Consider the following 15,913-nt stretch of genomic DNA (forward strand, 5'->3'; position numbering starts at 1 on the left):
AATGTAAATACCGTAAATATTTGATTTTAAATATCCTTTCCTCAAGGGAAATTTTAAGCAAAAAGGAGAAAAGTAGATGACAAAGCCAAATATTACATTTAAATGCATTGTTGGGTTTATATGGAAAAAGACCTACAACAAAAATCTATTTACCCATGCCATTCTTGATGCTCATGTATGCCTAGATGTTATAAGCAAGTCCCACTCTTGTATTCGTTTTTCATTCATTTATTACTTACAGGCATCTATGCTGTGTGATGCATAATGCTTCTCAGTTTATTTAATAAATCACATAATCCACTTGAGAGATCAGGAAATATGTTTTTTTTTAATCTGTAATTCATCTGTATTGGTTTTCCCAATGTACTTGATTCTTCCCTCTATTTAATGATCCCATGTGGCCTCACTTTTGCCCCTAGACCAGAGCTCATTCTCATGAATGAATAAGTGATATCAACCTAGTTTGTAAGGTACAGCCACTTTTCTACATTATTGTGAGACAAGTTTTAAAAAAGGAACGTGAAGCGGGGTGGCACCTGGGTGGCTCAGTTGGTTAAACATCCAACTTCAGTTCAGGTCATGATCTCGTGGTTCACGGGTTTGAGCCCTTCGTCAGGCTCTGTGGTGACAGCTCAGAGCCTAGAACCTGCTTCAGATTCTGTGTCTCCCCCTCTCTCTGCCACTCCACCACTCACACTGTGTCTCCCTCTCTCTGTCAAAAATAAATAACGTTGAAAAAAATGTGAAGAGATTTCCAGGGAACAGACTCTCCATGGCTAACCATAGAGAGGAGGCCACATTCAAAAGGGCAGCAGGCGGGGGGCAGGGGGCAGGGTGGTGGTGGTGAGGGAAAAGAGCCTATGAAGTAAAAGATACTTGTGGCAATTAGGAATGGCCATTTTATGGGTTTGTTCATCTATCCAAACAACAGATAAGCAAGATACTGTAATATGGAAGAGTTTGTGCTTTAAATTTAGATGCGGTCAAAATCTTGGCTTTCTCTGTAACTTAAATTTGACCCAGAGCAAGTTCACTCCTCTAATTTGCCTCATTTGAAAAATAACTCAGGGTGTGGGTGGTGTTGTGAGAAAAGATATGGATGTTTTCCCAGAAGATCTTACTGGAACTTGGACCTGAACAGAAAGCAAGCTTCAGAAGTGGATTTGCCACTGTCTAGTCTTTGAGAACTCGAGACCTACCTAGATAGACACGTCAACATTCCAGGGTGGGGTGGCCCAGGACCACGGCGACATCATTATGTCCTTGAACACTGGAGAAACCAGGCTTGTCACTTTCTCAGGAGGTTTATTTCCACCCCAAAGGGTTAGAGGAAGATGGTTCAAAGCAGACTCTACGAAGGGAGAGGGAGCAGTGGTCTGTCCCCTTCCCAGTCTACTCAGGTAACGTTGGTTTTCCTCTGTTCCTTGCCTAAACCAGACTCCTGGGGGCGGGGGGGGGGGGGTTAGGTAGGACATTTGCCCTGGCTCTCCTCATGATGGTCCAAGGATAAGAACTAGGAGAAGGAACCACCTTGCTGTGTGCTCTGGGGTGAGGAATAAACCTCTCTCTGATCCAAAACCCCTGTGGGCACACTTACAACAAATTAATACAGAAGAATGGTAAAAACGTAACAGTTTATAGTGAATTTTCAATATTCTTATACGTGAAAATGCTTATCACAATACTTGGTGCATCCTAAGTACTCAGTTTTTGTTAGCTACAATCACAACCTGCTTCTAGAGTGAAAAGTAATTTTCTAGGCACTGACTCATGGCGCATCCACAGGATAGATAGGAAATGACAGGGTTCTTTAAAGTTGTCCACACACTTTATATAATTTCGGAACAAAGCACTCATGAGAACTCCCAGAAGAAAGTCTATATTTCATCCATCTCTGTATGCTTGCATTTACAAGTCTGACTGCTTCTTGGTGAAACTGTATGTAGCGTGGGCCATTGAATTACCAGTGTTAATATTTACACATATGGGAAACTTGATACCAAATTAACTTAATTTCAAACTTCCATGCTCCAGTTGTTTTTATCGATATCGTAACACAGCAATAATTGTACTGCCAGTTTCTTAGGATGTAGCTCGAACCATTAAAATACAAAAGAAAAACACGGGATGTCAGTGCACAGCTGTTGTTTAAACAGAGCAAGAAACCACATTGGCAATCAGAACATTTTAACATCTAAAAATGGTTCTAAGATAAATTTAAACACTCCTTTAAATACTCTATGCCTTTGAAAGTGATGAAAGATAAACAAAAGAAGAATTAAAAGAACATGAGGTCTGAATATAGACAATCACAGGGACATACACACACGCAAAAGCCTCCATTTTCATTCGTAAATAAAATATTCAGTGAAGTTTTAAGCATATAAAGTGAAATAAAACTCAATCTGCTGTTCTACAACTAAATTTCTTTTAAGTTTATTTATTATTTTTGAGAGAGGGAGAGTGCACATGAGCTGGGGAAGGGCAGAGACATAGGGAGAGAGAGAATCCCAAGCAGGCTCTGAGTTGTCAGTGCAGAGCCCAACACGGGGCTCGAACTCACGAACCGCAAGGTCATGACCTGAGCAGAAACCAAGAGTCGGACGCTCAACCGACTGAGCCACCCAGGCGCCCCTATGATTTCAATTTTAAGTAATCTCTACACCCAACGTGGGGCTCAAACCCACAACCCTGAGATCAAGAGTTTCAAACTCTACCGACTGAGCCACCCAGGCGCCCCTATTCAGGTCTACTTTGGAACCATGGAAGTTACTGTGTTTCTCTTGAGCACTGATGGTGTGAGGGGAATGTTGTAGGATTGCTTCCGGCCTGTCCTTCCTGACACACCCCTCAGCCTCTCCTCCGTTGTCTCACCGCCTTCCCAGGGCTCCACCTGGAGCAATGAACACACACTCTCGGATCCCACACACCTTTCTGTTCATTCTTGCCTCCCCATCTCAAGGCTTCTTCCTATCTCCCCCAGGTCTGCACACCGCCCACTGGCCTCTGATTCTCCTTCTTCCATCAACCCCAAGGACCATTAAGCAGGTCGTGGGAGGTATGCTGAGGAAAATGTGCAATGTTCTCTAAAAGCTATAGATAGGCACCTTTTTCTTGCTTTCTCCTGTTTCGAACTTTCCTCCAGGAAAAGAACATGATACTTTATTTGACTGAATACTGAAAGGACCAAGAAGTAGAAATAAATGCCAGGAAGGATCATGACACCAGAGAAATCTGACATGATCTAACAAACCTCAGCATGCTGCCTGATGCGAGGAGGCAGCTTTCAGAATATGACATGAGAAAGGTTGCTAGCATTCCCAGGGGGCAGTTTGTGAAACAGAAGAAGTTGATCCCCATGGTTTAAAGAGGAGTTAAGTCAATATTTAATGTGTGGTGTTTCAAAACTATCTCAATGCCTGATTAATAGTATTAATAATTAGTAACTGATCATTACAATAATGTATTAATATTGATTCGTTAACTGTGACAGATATATAATACTAATGAAAGATGTCAGTAGTAAATGAAACAGTATATGACACATGGGAACTCAGCATTTCTTTGCAACTGTTAAACAATTTTTTTATTAATTTCTTTTTTTTTTTTTAAAGAGAGAGAGATTGAGAGAGAGAGAGACGGAGAGTGAGCAGGAAACAGTAGAGAGAGAAGGAGACACAGAATCCGAAGCAGGTTCCAGACTCTGAGCTGTCAGCACAGAGCCCAACGCAGAGCTCGAACTCAGGAACTCAAACTCGAACTCGAGATTGTGACCTGAGCTGAAATCTGACCCTTAATCAGCTGAACCACCCAGGTGCCCCATAACTTTTTTTTAAACTCAAAACAATTCTTGGGAACCTGAGTGGCTCAGTTGGTTAAGTGTCTCACTCTTGATTTCGGCTCAGGTCATGATCTCACGAACAGAGGGTTGAGCGTGTGACCTGCTTGGGATTCTCTCTCTCTCTCTCTCTCTCTCTCTCTCTTTCTCTCTTTCTCTCTCTCCCTCTCCCCCTATCCCCTGCTTGCACTTGGTCTCTCTCTAAAAAAAGTAATGAAATATGTAAAGGCAAGAAAAATCCCATTGCTTATTGTGTTTATATTGGTCTACACATATGCTTTTTTCCTTTTTTCACATGAATTAAATTAGGGGCTTTGCAGTATGAACAGCAGTTAAAAGAAGTATCCTCATAGAAAACTGAGCCTCTCAAATTATATATCACACATCAGATTCCTGCTACAACCCTGGCCCCCTCGTGCTCTCCCCTTGAAGCGTTTCTACTTTTCTTGTGATACCTTCCCAGAAGCATTCATTTATTTTCCTGGTCTCCTAAAATCACTAGAGTTTTAGATTTGTGAATTAAACATAACTGATCTTTCTTTACAGAAGACATAAAACCATGTGAAAGCATTCTGCCGTGATTTATACACCAGACTCTACTAGGATCAAATCCTGGGGAGCAAATGAATTATGCCATTTATTTCAGAGTCTCTAAGTGACTTCATCAGTGGGTGTTTTCCCTTAATTTAATAAACTAAAAGAAAACTGGGTATTTTTTATTTTTTATTTATTTTTAAATTTTTTTTTACATTTATTTATTTTTGAGAAACAGAGTGAGACAAAGCATGAGCAAGGGAGGGGCAGAGAGAGAAGGAGACACAGAATCCGAAGCAGGCTCCAGGCTCTGAGCTGTCAGCACAGAGCCCGATGTGGGGCTTAAACCCACAAACTGTGAGATCATGACCTGAGCTGAAGTCGGACGCTCAACTGACTGAGCCACTCAGGTGCCCCTGAAAACTGGGTATTTTTTAATGTATTTTCAGAGTTGTGTGCTTTAGGGAAACTTGAAAATAAAATCGTTGCACACATTTTGGTTTTACTGAGGAAAATAAATCCCGTTAGCTTCATTCCTCTTCAATTCTGAAAATTGTTGTTTGATTATCCACCAGTTTCTCTTATTAATAGGATAAGCAATAAATTCAACCTCATTATTATTCTAAAGGATTTCCAAGATTAACCACAAATGTTACAAATCTGTATTACTTTAAAAGGCCTATTGATACAACAAACAGAAAACTTGACATTGCAAATTCCTACTGCTGTCAGCTTCACAGCATTTGTTTTCCAGGAGGGTTATTTTCAGGGAGCATTTCATGATGCAGAATCTTTAGTTGTTTAGAAATATTTGGCATGTCCAACATTGACTGATGCTAACTAAAGAAAGGAAGAAGAGGGAGAATGAATAAATCAATGAACTATCAGAAACAGTGGCTGGAGATCTGGTGGTTCTTCAACCACACATTCAAGAGTTTAAAAAAGAACTTATCAAGATTTCCACTTCAGGTCAAGATGGAGTAACCATTTTCTACACTCTGAACAGCAGGCGGAAAAGGACATTAACCCCAAGAAACCGGTAACAAGTAAACAAGTCCTCTGATTCCCTGAGATGACTGTTTTGAGAGCATGTCCAGGCTAGGTCTGGGGTTCAGAGAATACCAAATAAGAAAAGGCAGTGAGAGAGAATTCCAGAGATCAGCAGAGGGACCCCTCCAGCAGCCAGCTGATCAACAAATGCAGGTGACATAAGACATGTGGTCAGTGGGAAAACCACAGAAAAGTCTAGCAGAAATAGGGCCCTGTTCTTGCCCAGGGCTCTGAGCAGTATCTACTCACACCGGCCAGACTGGTGAGCTCATGATTTGTGGGGCTGCGGGCACAGCGTGCAGAGGGTCTTGCCTCAGGACTGGCAGCAGGTGGTCCTAGACTCGCCACTTCTCCGGTCCTGCCTAACACGTCTCAAAAACAACATCTGGAAGGATGAAACTGTTTCCAGCTAACTCTGTCCTAGAACGCAGAGCAGTAATGCTTTTAGGGATATAATATTATTCACCACCGAGTAAGGTAAAATTCACAGTGTCTGGGATCCAATAAGAAATTACCAGGGATGATGGGGCCCCTGGGGGGCTCAGTGGGTTGAGCGTCTGACTTCAGCTCAGGTCATGATCTCACAGTTCGTGAGTTCAAGCCCCGGCATTGGGCTCTGTGCTGACAGCTCAGAGCCTGGAGCCTGCTTCCCATTCTGTGTCTCCCTCTGTCTCTGCCCCTCCCCCGCTCAGAACCCTGCACTCCCCAATCTCCCAGCGCCTGGCGACCATTCTACTTTTTCTCTATGAATTTGACAGTTACGTAAGTCCTTTGTGTACATGTAATCATACAACATTTGTCCTGTTAGTGTCTGGCTTATTTCACTTGGTGTAGAGTCTTCAAGGTATCGATACTACAGCAGTCACAATCTCACGCTTCTCTGATTTCAAGAGTAGAATTCAGTGATTCATCGCTTACATGTAACACCCAGTGCTCATCCCAACAAGTGCCCTCCTTAATGCCCACCACCTATTTAGCCCATCTCCTACCCACCTCCCCTCTGGTAACCCTCAGTTTGTTCTCTGCATTTAAGAGTGTCTTATGGTTCACCTCCATTCATTTCTAAGGCTGAATAATGTTCCATTATTTGTCCATACATTTCGTTTATCGGTCCATCTGTTGACAGACATTGGGATTGTTTCTCCCCTCCTGGGGCCATAAATATCTGTTCTAGTCCCAGCTTGCAATTCTTTTAGACATATTCCGGAAGTGGAAATGCATACGGTAATTCTGTATTCAATTTTTTGAGAACTATCTTGTTTTCCACAGTGTCTGCACCATTTTACATTCCCACTAGCAAGGCCAAGGTTTAGGGGTTCTCCACATCCTAACCAACCCTTCTCCTTACCCATCTATTTGATATCTTTTCAATAAATGATATTAGAGCAATTTAATATCCATATGCAAACAAACTTAGTTATATCTAGCCTCGCTCTTTCCTTAAGGTGATGTTTTTTTCCAGGAGTCTAGAAAATCTGAGATAGATTCCTATATGAAATATAGATGGAAATTTTTTTTCTTTTTGCCAAAGGTATGATATGATATATGAAAGGCAGCTCACTTGGTTAAGGTAGGATTATGCATGCCTGAGAAAGAATACTTGGATACCTACTTCCTCAATGTGACAATGGGATTGTGAGGTATCTTAGCTCATTCAAAAATGAGGGAGTCAGATGATAATTTTTTAATTTATTTTTATTTATTTTATTTACTTTTTTCATACAATAATTTTTGAAAATCGATGATACAGTAAAGTCAGCACTAGCAGGTAAATTATTCTAGTGAGATATGGATTCTCTGCTACTTGGGAAGATTACCTAGAAGGCAATTAAGAACCTCTGTTAATCCATTGTGAAGAACTCTAAGCCCAGCTGATAGTTTTAACACAGAAAGCTGAAATCTGGTTTTGCATTACTAAATATTTATACAGTTTCACAAGCTTTTTATTCCTTATGAGTAAGAGCCAATTTGGGCAAAATTTTAAGACATTTTATTTCTTCTTTTCAGATTCATTGTTTACAGTTATTATAAATGAAAAAAAAATTTAATTTCCTTCCTGCCCACCTTCTATAACATTTCCTATCCATACGTTTGTGTCTGTCTCTCTTCTCTTTTATTCTGAGGAAATCATACTTCATGACAAATATTTTTTTCTCTTTGGAGAAACAAAAGCTCACTTTAACAGCTTGCATACACAGCTGAATGTCTGTCACTGTAACTCCCAGTATAGTCTCAACAATCTATATTCATTAAACTTTTAGCCAAAGTAACTCACTTATATTTCACAAAATAAAACTGGAAGTTTTATCTTGAGAACTGTGTGTATAATATGCTATCATTTGACAGATTATCAAAATGTTGGACAGCTGTTGCACAACTTTCTACACCCTTGGATGCTACATTTGCCCCATGTTTAGCGACATGACTCTTGATATTGGCTCAGGTCATGATCGCACAGTTGGGAGATTGAGCTCCGCATCGGGCTCTCTGCCTCCGACAGCACTGAGCCTGCTTGGGATTCTCTCTCTCCCTTCTCTCTCCTCTCCCCTGTGCACGTGCTCTTTCTCTCTCAATAAATAAATAAATAGCAACAGTATACAAATACCAAATAATCTTTAATAGTCAAAATTTTATTTATTTTTTAAAGTTTATTATTTATTATTCTGAAAGAGACAGAGGGCAGAAGGGGCAGGGAGAGAGGGAGAGAGAGAGAATCCCAAGCAGGCTCCACACTGTCAGCACAGAGCCCAAAGTAGGGCTCAAACTCACAAACCACAAGTCATGACCTGAGCCAAAACCGAGTTGGCCACTTAACCAACTGAGCCACCCAGGTGCCCCAATAGTCAAAGTTTTAGTACTCACCCGTACTTAGAATTTATTTAGATATACAAAGATTATTCATCAATCTATCTCCATGTATTGTAAAACCAAGTTTGTAAGTTATCTTTAAAATTATGTTTAAGCTGACATACTACAAAACATAATTACTGTGGATATTAAAGAGTTGCCAACATAATGATTCAATGTAGTTAAATAAAATAAATGAATTTTTGTAATTGTATATATTACATAGGTATATTGTTAGCTTATTTGACCAGTAAACACATAAGAAAAGTTTAGGAAGTTCATATTAGTAGAGGTTTTTTTTCTTCATGAGAAAACAAACCCAGAGCTTAGTTTTAAAATCAATATACAGCTGCATTATACTTCATATGAATAAATCAAAGATGTTTCTCTTTCATAAGCAAAAATTATTAAGCTGGTCTTATTTAGTAAAAAGATTTACACTAATTATTTGTCTTATGTTCCATTATTTAATGTTTTTATTTGCTTTTGAGAGACAGAGAGAGACAGAGTGGGAGCAGGGGAGGGGAAGAGAGAGAGGGAGACACAGAATCCCAAGCAGGCTCTAGGCTCTGAGCTGTCGGCACAGAGCCCAACATGGGGCTCAAACTCCTGAACCGTGAGATCGTGACCTGAGCTGAAGTCAGACACTCAACTGACTGAGCACCCAGGTGCCCCAGTTTGTCTTAGATTCTTAACATATATCTGAACCAGCAGGGTTTTTTTTCTTCAAAGTCTAGCACATGTACAGAATCATAAGTTTCTCATTTTTGGTGAAATTTGAAATTACTAGATTTTTGAAAACTCTTAAAAATTTGTATAAGCCAGTCAAAGAGAGCATCTTTGATTCAAAAGATGTTACATCATATTTATTCATGTCCTCTGGAGTTAGGAAAATAGTTCACACTCCTATGGGACTATTTCTTAAACACGGACAGGCAGGGCCACAGATCCATGAAGAGTGTATAACCTTACTGTCCAACCTGAACTAGCAGTGAAAAGAAATAGACAGAAAGACAATGACACCAGATCAAAAGAGCTATTCATTCCCCTTCTGACTGGACACAAACATCTTAATGGACCTAATCAAAGTCACAATTAGACAAAACCCAAAAGACTGACAAACTGAATTCTCTACCTTCTCTCACCCAGCAGAAAGTAGCTGTCCAAATTCTGCCCGGTAGGGATCACCAAATACCCAGACCTTTGAATCAAATTCCCACGAATGCTACCACTGAAGGGAAATGACTTACTGTCCATGCACAAGACAGAAACAAAACATCCAAGGAGAGGGAAGCAGGGAGTTCAGTTTAACTGCTGCCTGGAACGCACTCCAAGATGGGAGCAAAGGGGCACTTGGACTTCAACTGCCCATGAGGTGTTTTCCCAAACAGCACGGTTCACTTTGCTCCAGTTGGGTTTCCTGGTGAAACTTCCAAAACTTTCAATGTCTCATTTTCAAATATGCTTTTTAAATGAAATTTATAAAAGTAAGATGAATATATACCAAACATTTGTTTAATCCATCAATTAAAGGGACTGGTTAAGATATTATACCCAGTTCAAAAAGCCCTTAGGAAGGGCCGCTTGGATGGCTCAGTTGGTTAAACGTCTGACTCCAGCTCAGGTCATGATCTCGAAATTCATGAGTTCGAGCCCTGCGTCAGGCTCTGTGCCGATAGCTCGGAGCCTGGAGCCTGCTTGGGATTCTGCATCTCCCTCTCTCTCTGCCCTTCCCCTGCTCGTGCTCTGTCTCTCTGTCTCTCTCTTAAAAATAAACAAACATTAAAAAAAAACAAAAAAAAACAAAGCCCTGAAGAAGGCAGAGGAAATTGGCAATCATAGGGTAAGAGTGTTGGGTTAATATATAAAACTGACTAATGTCAAAAGAGCCATATATACAAAAACTTCTAGCTTATCTCTGGAGAAAAGTCAATTGCATCTCTACCAGACAAAAATCTACAAGTTAAAATGTCACCTTACTTAAATCTTTGAATTACCCCACCCCTTCCAGACTTTCCTCCATTCCACACCCACACACAGCAAAATCTACCCTATGTCTCGGCGACACATTTCTGCTCTTCCTGGACATCCTGTTCTACTACAGTGATGCCTACACATGGAATGGGGAAGCAAGAGACCTAAGTTCAAGTCTTAGATTCACTACCAACTAATCTTACGATCCTTGGCAAACTATTTTCCCTTTAAACTCCAATATCCTTCTTTACAACATGAAGATGACAATACGATATATTGATATGATATTGATATACGATGTGATAAACAAAAGGGTAAAACGCACAATGGCTGTCTTTCCGACATGGCGCTATCTCCCAGATTCTGCGTGGCCCACTTCCCATCGCTGTCTTTCTCAGGGAGGTTGGCTATGGGTTCCCCACTAGAAATTTCTGAGATGATGGAAATGTGGTAGCCTCACACTCGAGTGGCCGTTGAGCATTTGAAATGTGGGTAGGACAAAAGAGAAACGGAGTCCTTAAAAGTAATTTCACTTTAACTTGTGTAAATGTAAACAGTCTCCTGTGGCTAGTGGGTTGTGTGGAGTAGAGTGTGGTGCAACAACAGCAGTTCAGAGCAAGAAGTTGTAACCTCTTGGCTGTTGGGCTACATAGTTAATTCTTGATGATCAGAGTTGAAGACCGGACATAGGAATTAGGCTACCCGAACTACCTAGTTGACTATATATTAAGTGCAAGCTCAGTACGATCCCTTTCACTTCCTGAATAATATTTTTTAAAACGCAAAGCCTCGGGGCGCCTGGGTGGCGCAGTCCGTTAAGCGTCCGACTTCAGCCAGGTCACGATCTCGCGGTCCGTGAGTTCGAGCCCCGCGTCAGGCTCTGGGCTTGATGGCTCAGAGCCTGGAGCCTGGTTCCGATTCTGTGTCTCCCTCTCTCTCTGCCCCTCCCCCGTTCATGCTCTGTCTCTCTCTGTCCCAAATAAATAAATAAACGTTGAAAAAAAAATAAATAAATAAAACGCAAAGCCTCAAGCCTAGCTCTAAATTTAGAGAGGGGGTGCCCCTGGTTCCTGGAATTTCATGCATTCAAAAAAAGTGTCCATAATTTTGATATTATCTGCGGTTTTTTGTTTTGTTTTGCTTTGGGGGGTTTGTTTTTGTTTGGGTTTTTTTTGTTTTTGTTTTTTGGGGGGTTTGTGTTTTTGTGCTTGTTGTTGTTGTTGTTGTTGTTGTTTGTTTGTTTTGTTTAGCTCCTTCACCTGAATGCCTTTTAAAAGCTGTTTAGTTCCAGGGCGCCTGGGTGGCTTAGTCAGTTAAGCATCCAACTGCTGATTTCTGCTCAGGTCATGATCTCAAGGTCTCAACTCTGCTCTGACAGCACGGAGCCTGCTTGGGATCCTCTCTCTCTGACTCTCTCTTTCTCTTTCTCAAAATAAATAAATAAACTTAAAAAAAAAAAAAAGAAATAGAACTGTTTAGGTGCACAATAACTTAAATTCTTTGGACGTTCTGTGTTTGGACATTGCTCCTGGGCAGCTGTCTGGTACTGAATTGCCTGAGCCGCTGAGGGTGTCTAATCTGCATGATATACACAACATTATTTAATAGACTTTGCCGACCGCCCCGCTAAAACCTCACCAGTGCATGCGGTAATAGTACGAATGCAAAAGAGAAGCCACTGACTGACAAGTATGGCAGAAAATGTCTTGGTTTTCAGAAGGAGCCTTTATTTCAAATACTCTGATTTCCCACAAAGAACATAGGAACGTCAGATCAGATATTTTAAATCTTGATTCTTGGTTGGAGAAAATAGAAACCCCTTCTCCATAGGTGTTAAATGCGCGTAGGTTAATTTACCACATGCGTGTGTTAATTTACCCTATTAATTAGTAGGTTATAATATTTAAAAATTCACGTATCCCAGTCATTTACGTATAAAAATGGAATGTGGAAGCTCAAATTACCAAATTTAAATTCCAGGGCAACAGGTGGCCTTTTCGCAAACCTAAGAGTCTTAATAACAACAGAAAAAGTCAGTTTCCTGCCCATGTGAGAAACTGTTACATCACGTACATACTAGTCTATACTATGTTCCCTTAAAGTGGGGCCATGTTCATTTCTTTATTTCACCATCTATCGGCTGGGAGCCCACCAGGCGGTCCAGACCCCAGGCGCTCAGGATACTACAAAGGACACAACAATATTGATTCTTACTCCTAAGAAACTCACTTTTTTTTCAACGTTTTAAAAAGTAAATGCCTGGAGTAGGGTAGATGATCATGCTACGTTAGAAACTACCTACAGAGCCTGCTTGCAAACTGTAGCTGAGGAAACGTTAGCCAGTCTGCATCAGCGTGAGAACCTAAAGATACTCACGTAGCTGCATACTCCACCTCCGCTAACAGCACGGACAAGAACTCGAATAATCCACAAATATTTATTAAAATGTTCCTTGGGGTTATCTTTGAAACTCTGATGGTCCCTCAAACTCACAAAAGTCGTGATTGTTTCGTTTTCTCAGATAATTCAAACACAAAACATTTTCAGATTTTCAGGATTTCAGTTTCTGCCATTTATTATTACCCATTAAAATGTTTCTCTCTTTTACTCTTCTTATCTTGTGCTTAAAAGTAATAGGCGTGTCTGCCAATCCAGCATTTCAGCCTTGGAGGGAGCAGTGGCTGCTTTCTTCTAAAATGAAATGAGAAAAGAGACAAAAGAACTAAGAAAGCTGAAACGATAAAGGTTCAAAACATAGCGATCAAATATGACCTTTCCGGAGACTAATGCTACAAACAATTTTGCAAATATACCACGTGGGAGAAAAACAAATAGCGATGAAAATGTGCGCTGCCCTCTCTTATTTTATAAACATCAGCACGCAAAATGTATACATTCATCATGCTGGCTGAATACCAGGTAACAGTAGTGATTTATTTTTCTTGGGGGATTAAAAATTATTACCTGGAACTTCATACTGAAAGTGTTAAAATATACACATATTTTAGTCTTCAGTTAATTCTATGATAAACCAAAAGTCTTCATATTCTCCCCCAATATTGTTAGATGTACTCTCATCCAAATCAAAACTATAAAATTGCTGGCAAAGAAGAAAGCTGGAATGTTTTGTCATTACATAAGGAAGCTGATATCCCTAAGTCACTGGTAGGCACCAAGGAAGCAGAAAAATGCTTCTCTATCTATTCTAAATTCCTGGCAACTGTATAAAAATAGAATTCTATGTTTTGCCTCTGCATTAAGAGTACATATCAATTACTTGTGGAGGGAAAACCAGACAACCTTCTCATGGTAAACTTGGGAAAATAACAAAAAGAATAAAGGAGAAATTAACACGACTCTTATTTCACTATCCAGAAGGAACAACTCATTATATTTTTGGAGTCTGTCTAGGTTATGTGTGAGGGGTAGGGTGTGGGTGGGGCGATGTTTGTCTTTGTAACTTGCTTTTACCAAACTGGAAACAGAGGTTATGTGCAGTTGAAAATATTAATTTTAGTAACACATTCTGAATTATTTTCCAAGTCCTTAAATATCCTTCAGAAACATGATTAATGTCTTCATAATAACCTATTATATAACTATACCATTGTTTAATTAATTAATCTCAATGTTTCACATATAGGATGTGAAACCTCACGAGGTTTTATTATTATAAACAATACAATCTTAAATATCTATTATCAAACGTTCCTACAAATGAGCTTACTCGTGAAATAATGTGAACTTAAAAAATACTATTTTCCTTCATTAAAATTAATATTCAATATACCTCCTTGTACAATATAAGTCAAGGGCACAGAAAGCAGAATTAAAATAATCGGAATGATTCATAATCCTAGCCTGTCCTCAGTTTTTCAGTTTATATGTCCTGTGCATTTTTTGAAAAGTGGGATCCAACTTTACCTACATTGCAAATGGTTTTATTTTTGTTCCAGAGTCTTCCTGCCAAACTGCTTTTTCAAAAGATTGCACCTATGTACGTTTTTCACAACCATTGTTATTTTCTTAGCTAAAATAAATCTGTTTGTATTATAATCTCAGACTTTGCTCATTTTAGAAACATTTAAAAATGCATATAAGCCAATTATGGAGCATTTTAAAGTAAGCGTCATCCCACTCCAAGGACATGGTCATTGTTAATATCCTGGTCTCCCCCCTTCCGGGCAGGGGAGGAAGTTGGTGCCCGGGAGGACCCCGGTCAGCCCGTGGAGGTACACATCCTGGCAGCGGTGGCACCTGCCTGTTTGTGCCTTCCTTTCCTTGCCGGGGACATGGGGAGCACGACAGTGTCTAAGTCGCTGAGCTGTTTCGAGGCTAGAGTGAGTAGTAGATGTGGCACGCTTAAAACCTCTGAAGGCCCAGAACAATGCTGCAACCCCACGCGCGTTCAGGAGAAGCAGGGAGCCTTCCTCGTGAGCTTACCAGCCCACATCAATAGCAGCCTTACTTAGGAAGGCTGAGTACCCCAGGGGGCAGGAGCGCCTTCTCTGGGGCTCCTCAGGGCTCTGGGAATTGTCCAGTCACGCTACACAACAGTAACAACTCCTCTCTCAGCCTCATGGGGTTTCAGCAACACAGACACAGCTGAGTCCTCAGGCAAGGACTTAAACCCTAATAAACTTGTAGCCCCCAGTCTCTGTGTACCCGCACCCCCCATGCCTTCCTGCCTCCAGCTGCGGGTGCTCCCAAATCATCCCTGCTCCTCGGCCCAGTGAGCCCACCGTGGGCTGCTTGGTGGCCAGTCCTGCACTGGGTCCGGAATGTGCCTTCGGCCACAAAGTCAGGCAGGGCACCGAGGAGCTTCCCTCATCTGTCTCCTGTCTGCCTCTCTTCTCGTGTCTGGAAAATGTTTGTTTAACATCTTGTCCAGTTTTTCAGTTGTTTACAGTGAGAGAGCAGATCTGCTACCACTGTGGAATGAAATGGAAATCTCACACAGCTCTGGGCACTTTAAAAAAAAATCATCCAGGGCTCCTGGGTGGCTCAGCCGGTTGAGCGTCTGACTTCAGCTCAGGTCATGATCTCACGGCCTGTGAGTTCCAGCCCCGAATCCAGCTCTGTGCTGACAGCTCAGAGCCTGGAGCCTTCTTCGGATTCAGTGTCTCCCTCTCTCTCTGCCCCTCCCCACTCATGCTTTGTCTCTCTTTCAAAAATAAATAAATGTTAAAAAATATCATCCAAGAACCCACTACAAATAACTTTTAACACCAGCCAACATTCATCATATTATCATTTTTATGCCTGACTAATAGCCCAGTTCATGGGGGTTTAGGGTTTCATCTCTCTTAAAACACACATATCATATTATAACAACATTTAGTATATTTATCACCAGTGCAAAGTTAATTATTCCTCAAATTCAGTCATGGCCCCAACTCTATCACTTAAAGCCTAAATTATAGTTAGTTACTACCTGCAACTCTTATGCAAATTAATAAGGGGAAAGGAAACAGGAAAATATCAATATATAGATGACAGGTAGATAATGAAGATAGATGATAGATGACAGATAAATGGTAGGCACCCCCCCACACACACACACACACTCACAGGAGGAGATAATAAGCAAGAACACGGTCCACACACGAACATGCATATATCAAACAAATGAGAGACAAATGACCCACCAAACCACAGCTCTCACTTCTA

The 15,913-nt window shown here is 40.8% G+C and overlaps 1 long non-coding RNA gene across 1 annotated transcript; it reads left to right on the forward strand.

The window, feature by feature from the left end:
- The first annotated feature begins 1,272 nt into the window (after positions 1-1,272).
- LOC128316140 (uncharacterized) lies at positions 1,273-14,274 on the forward strand. The gene is made up of 3 exons (XR_008299758.1): positions 1,273-1,400; positions 12,875-13,162; positions 14,200-14,274. It is a non-coding gene; the product is annotated as an uncharacterized LOC128316140 (long non-coding RNA).
- The last annotated feature ends 1,639 nt before the right edge of the window (positions 14,275-15,913 follow it).

Source organism: Acinonyx jubatus, chromosome A1 (assembly GCF_027475565.1).
Source record: "Acinonyx jubatus isolate Ajub_Pintada_27869175 chromosome A1, VMU_Ajub_asm_v1.0, whole genome shotgun sequence".
In the NCBI taxonomy this organism is placed as follows: Eukaryota; Metazoa; Chordata; class Mammalia; order Carnivora; family Felidae; genus Acinonyx; species Acinonyx jubatus.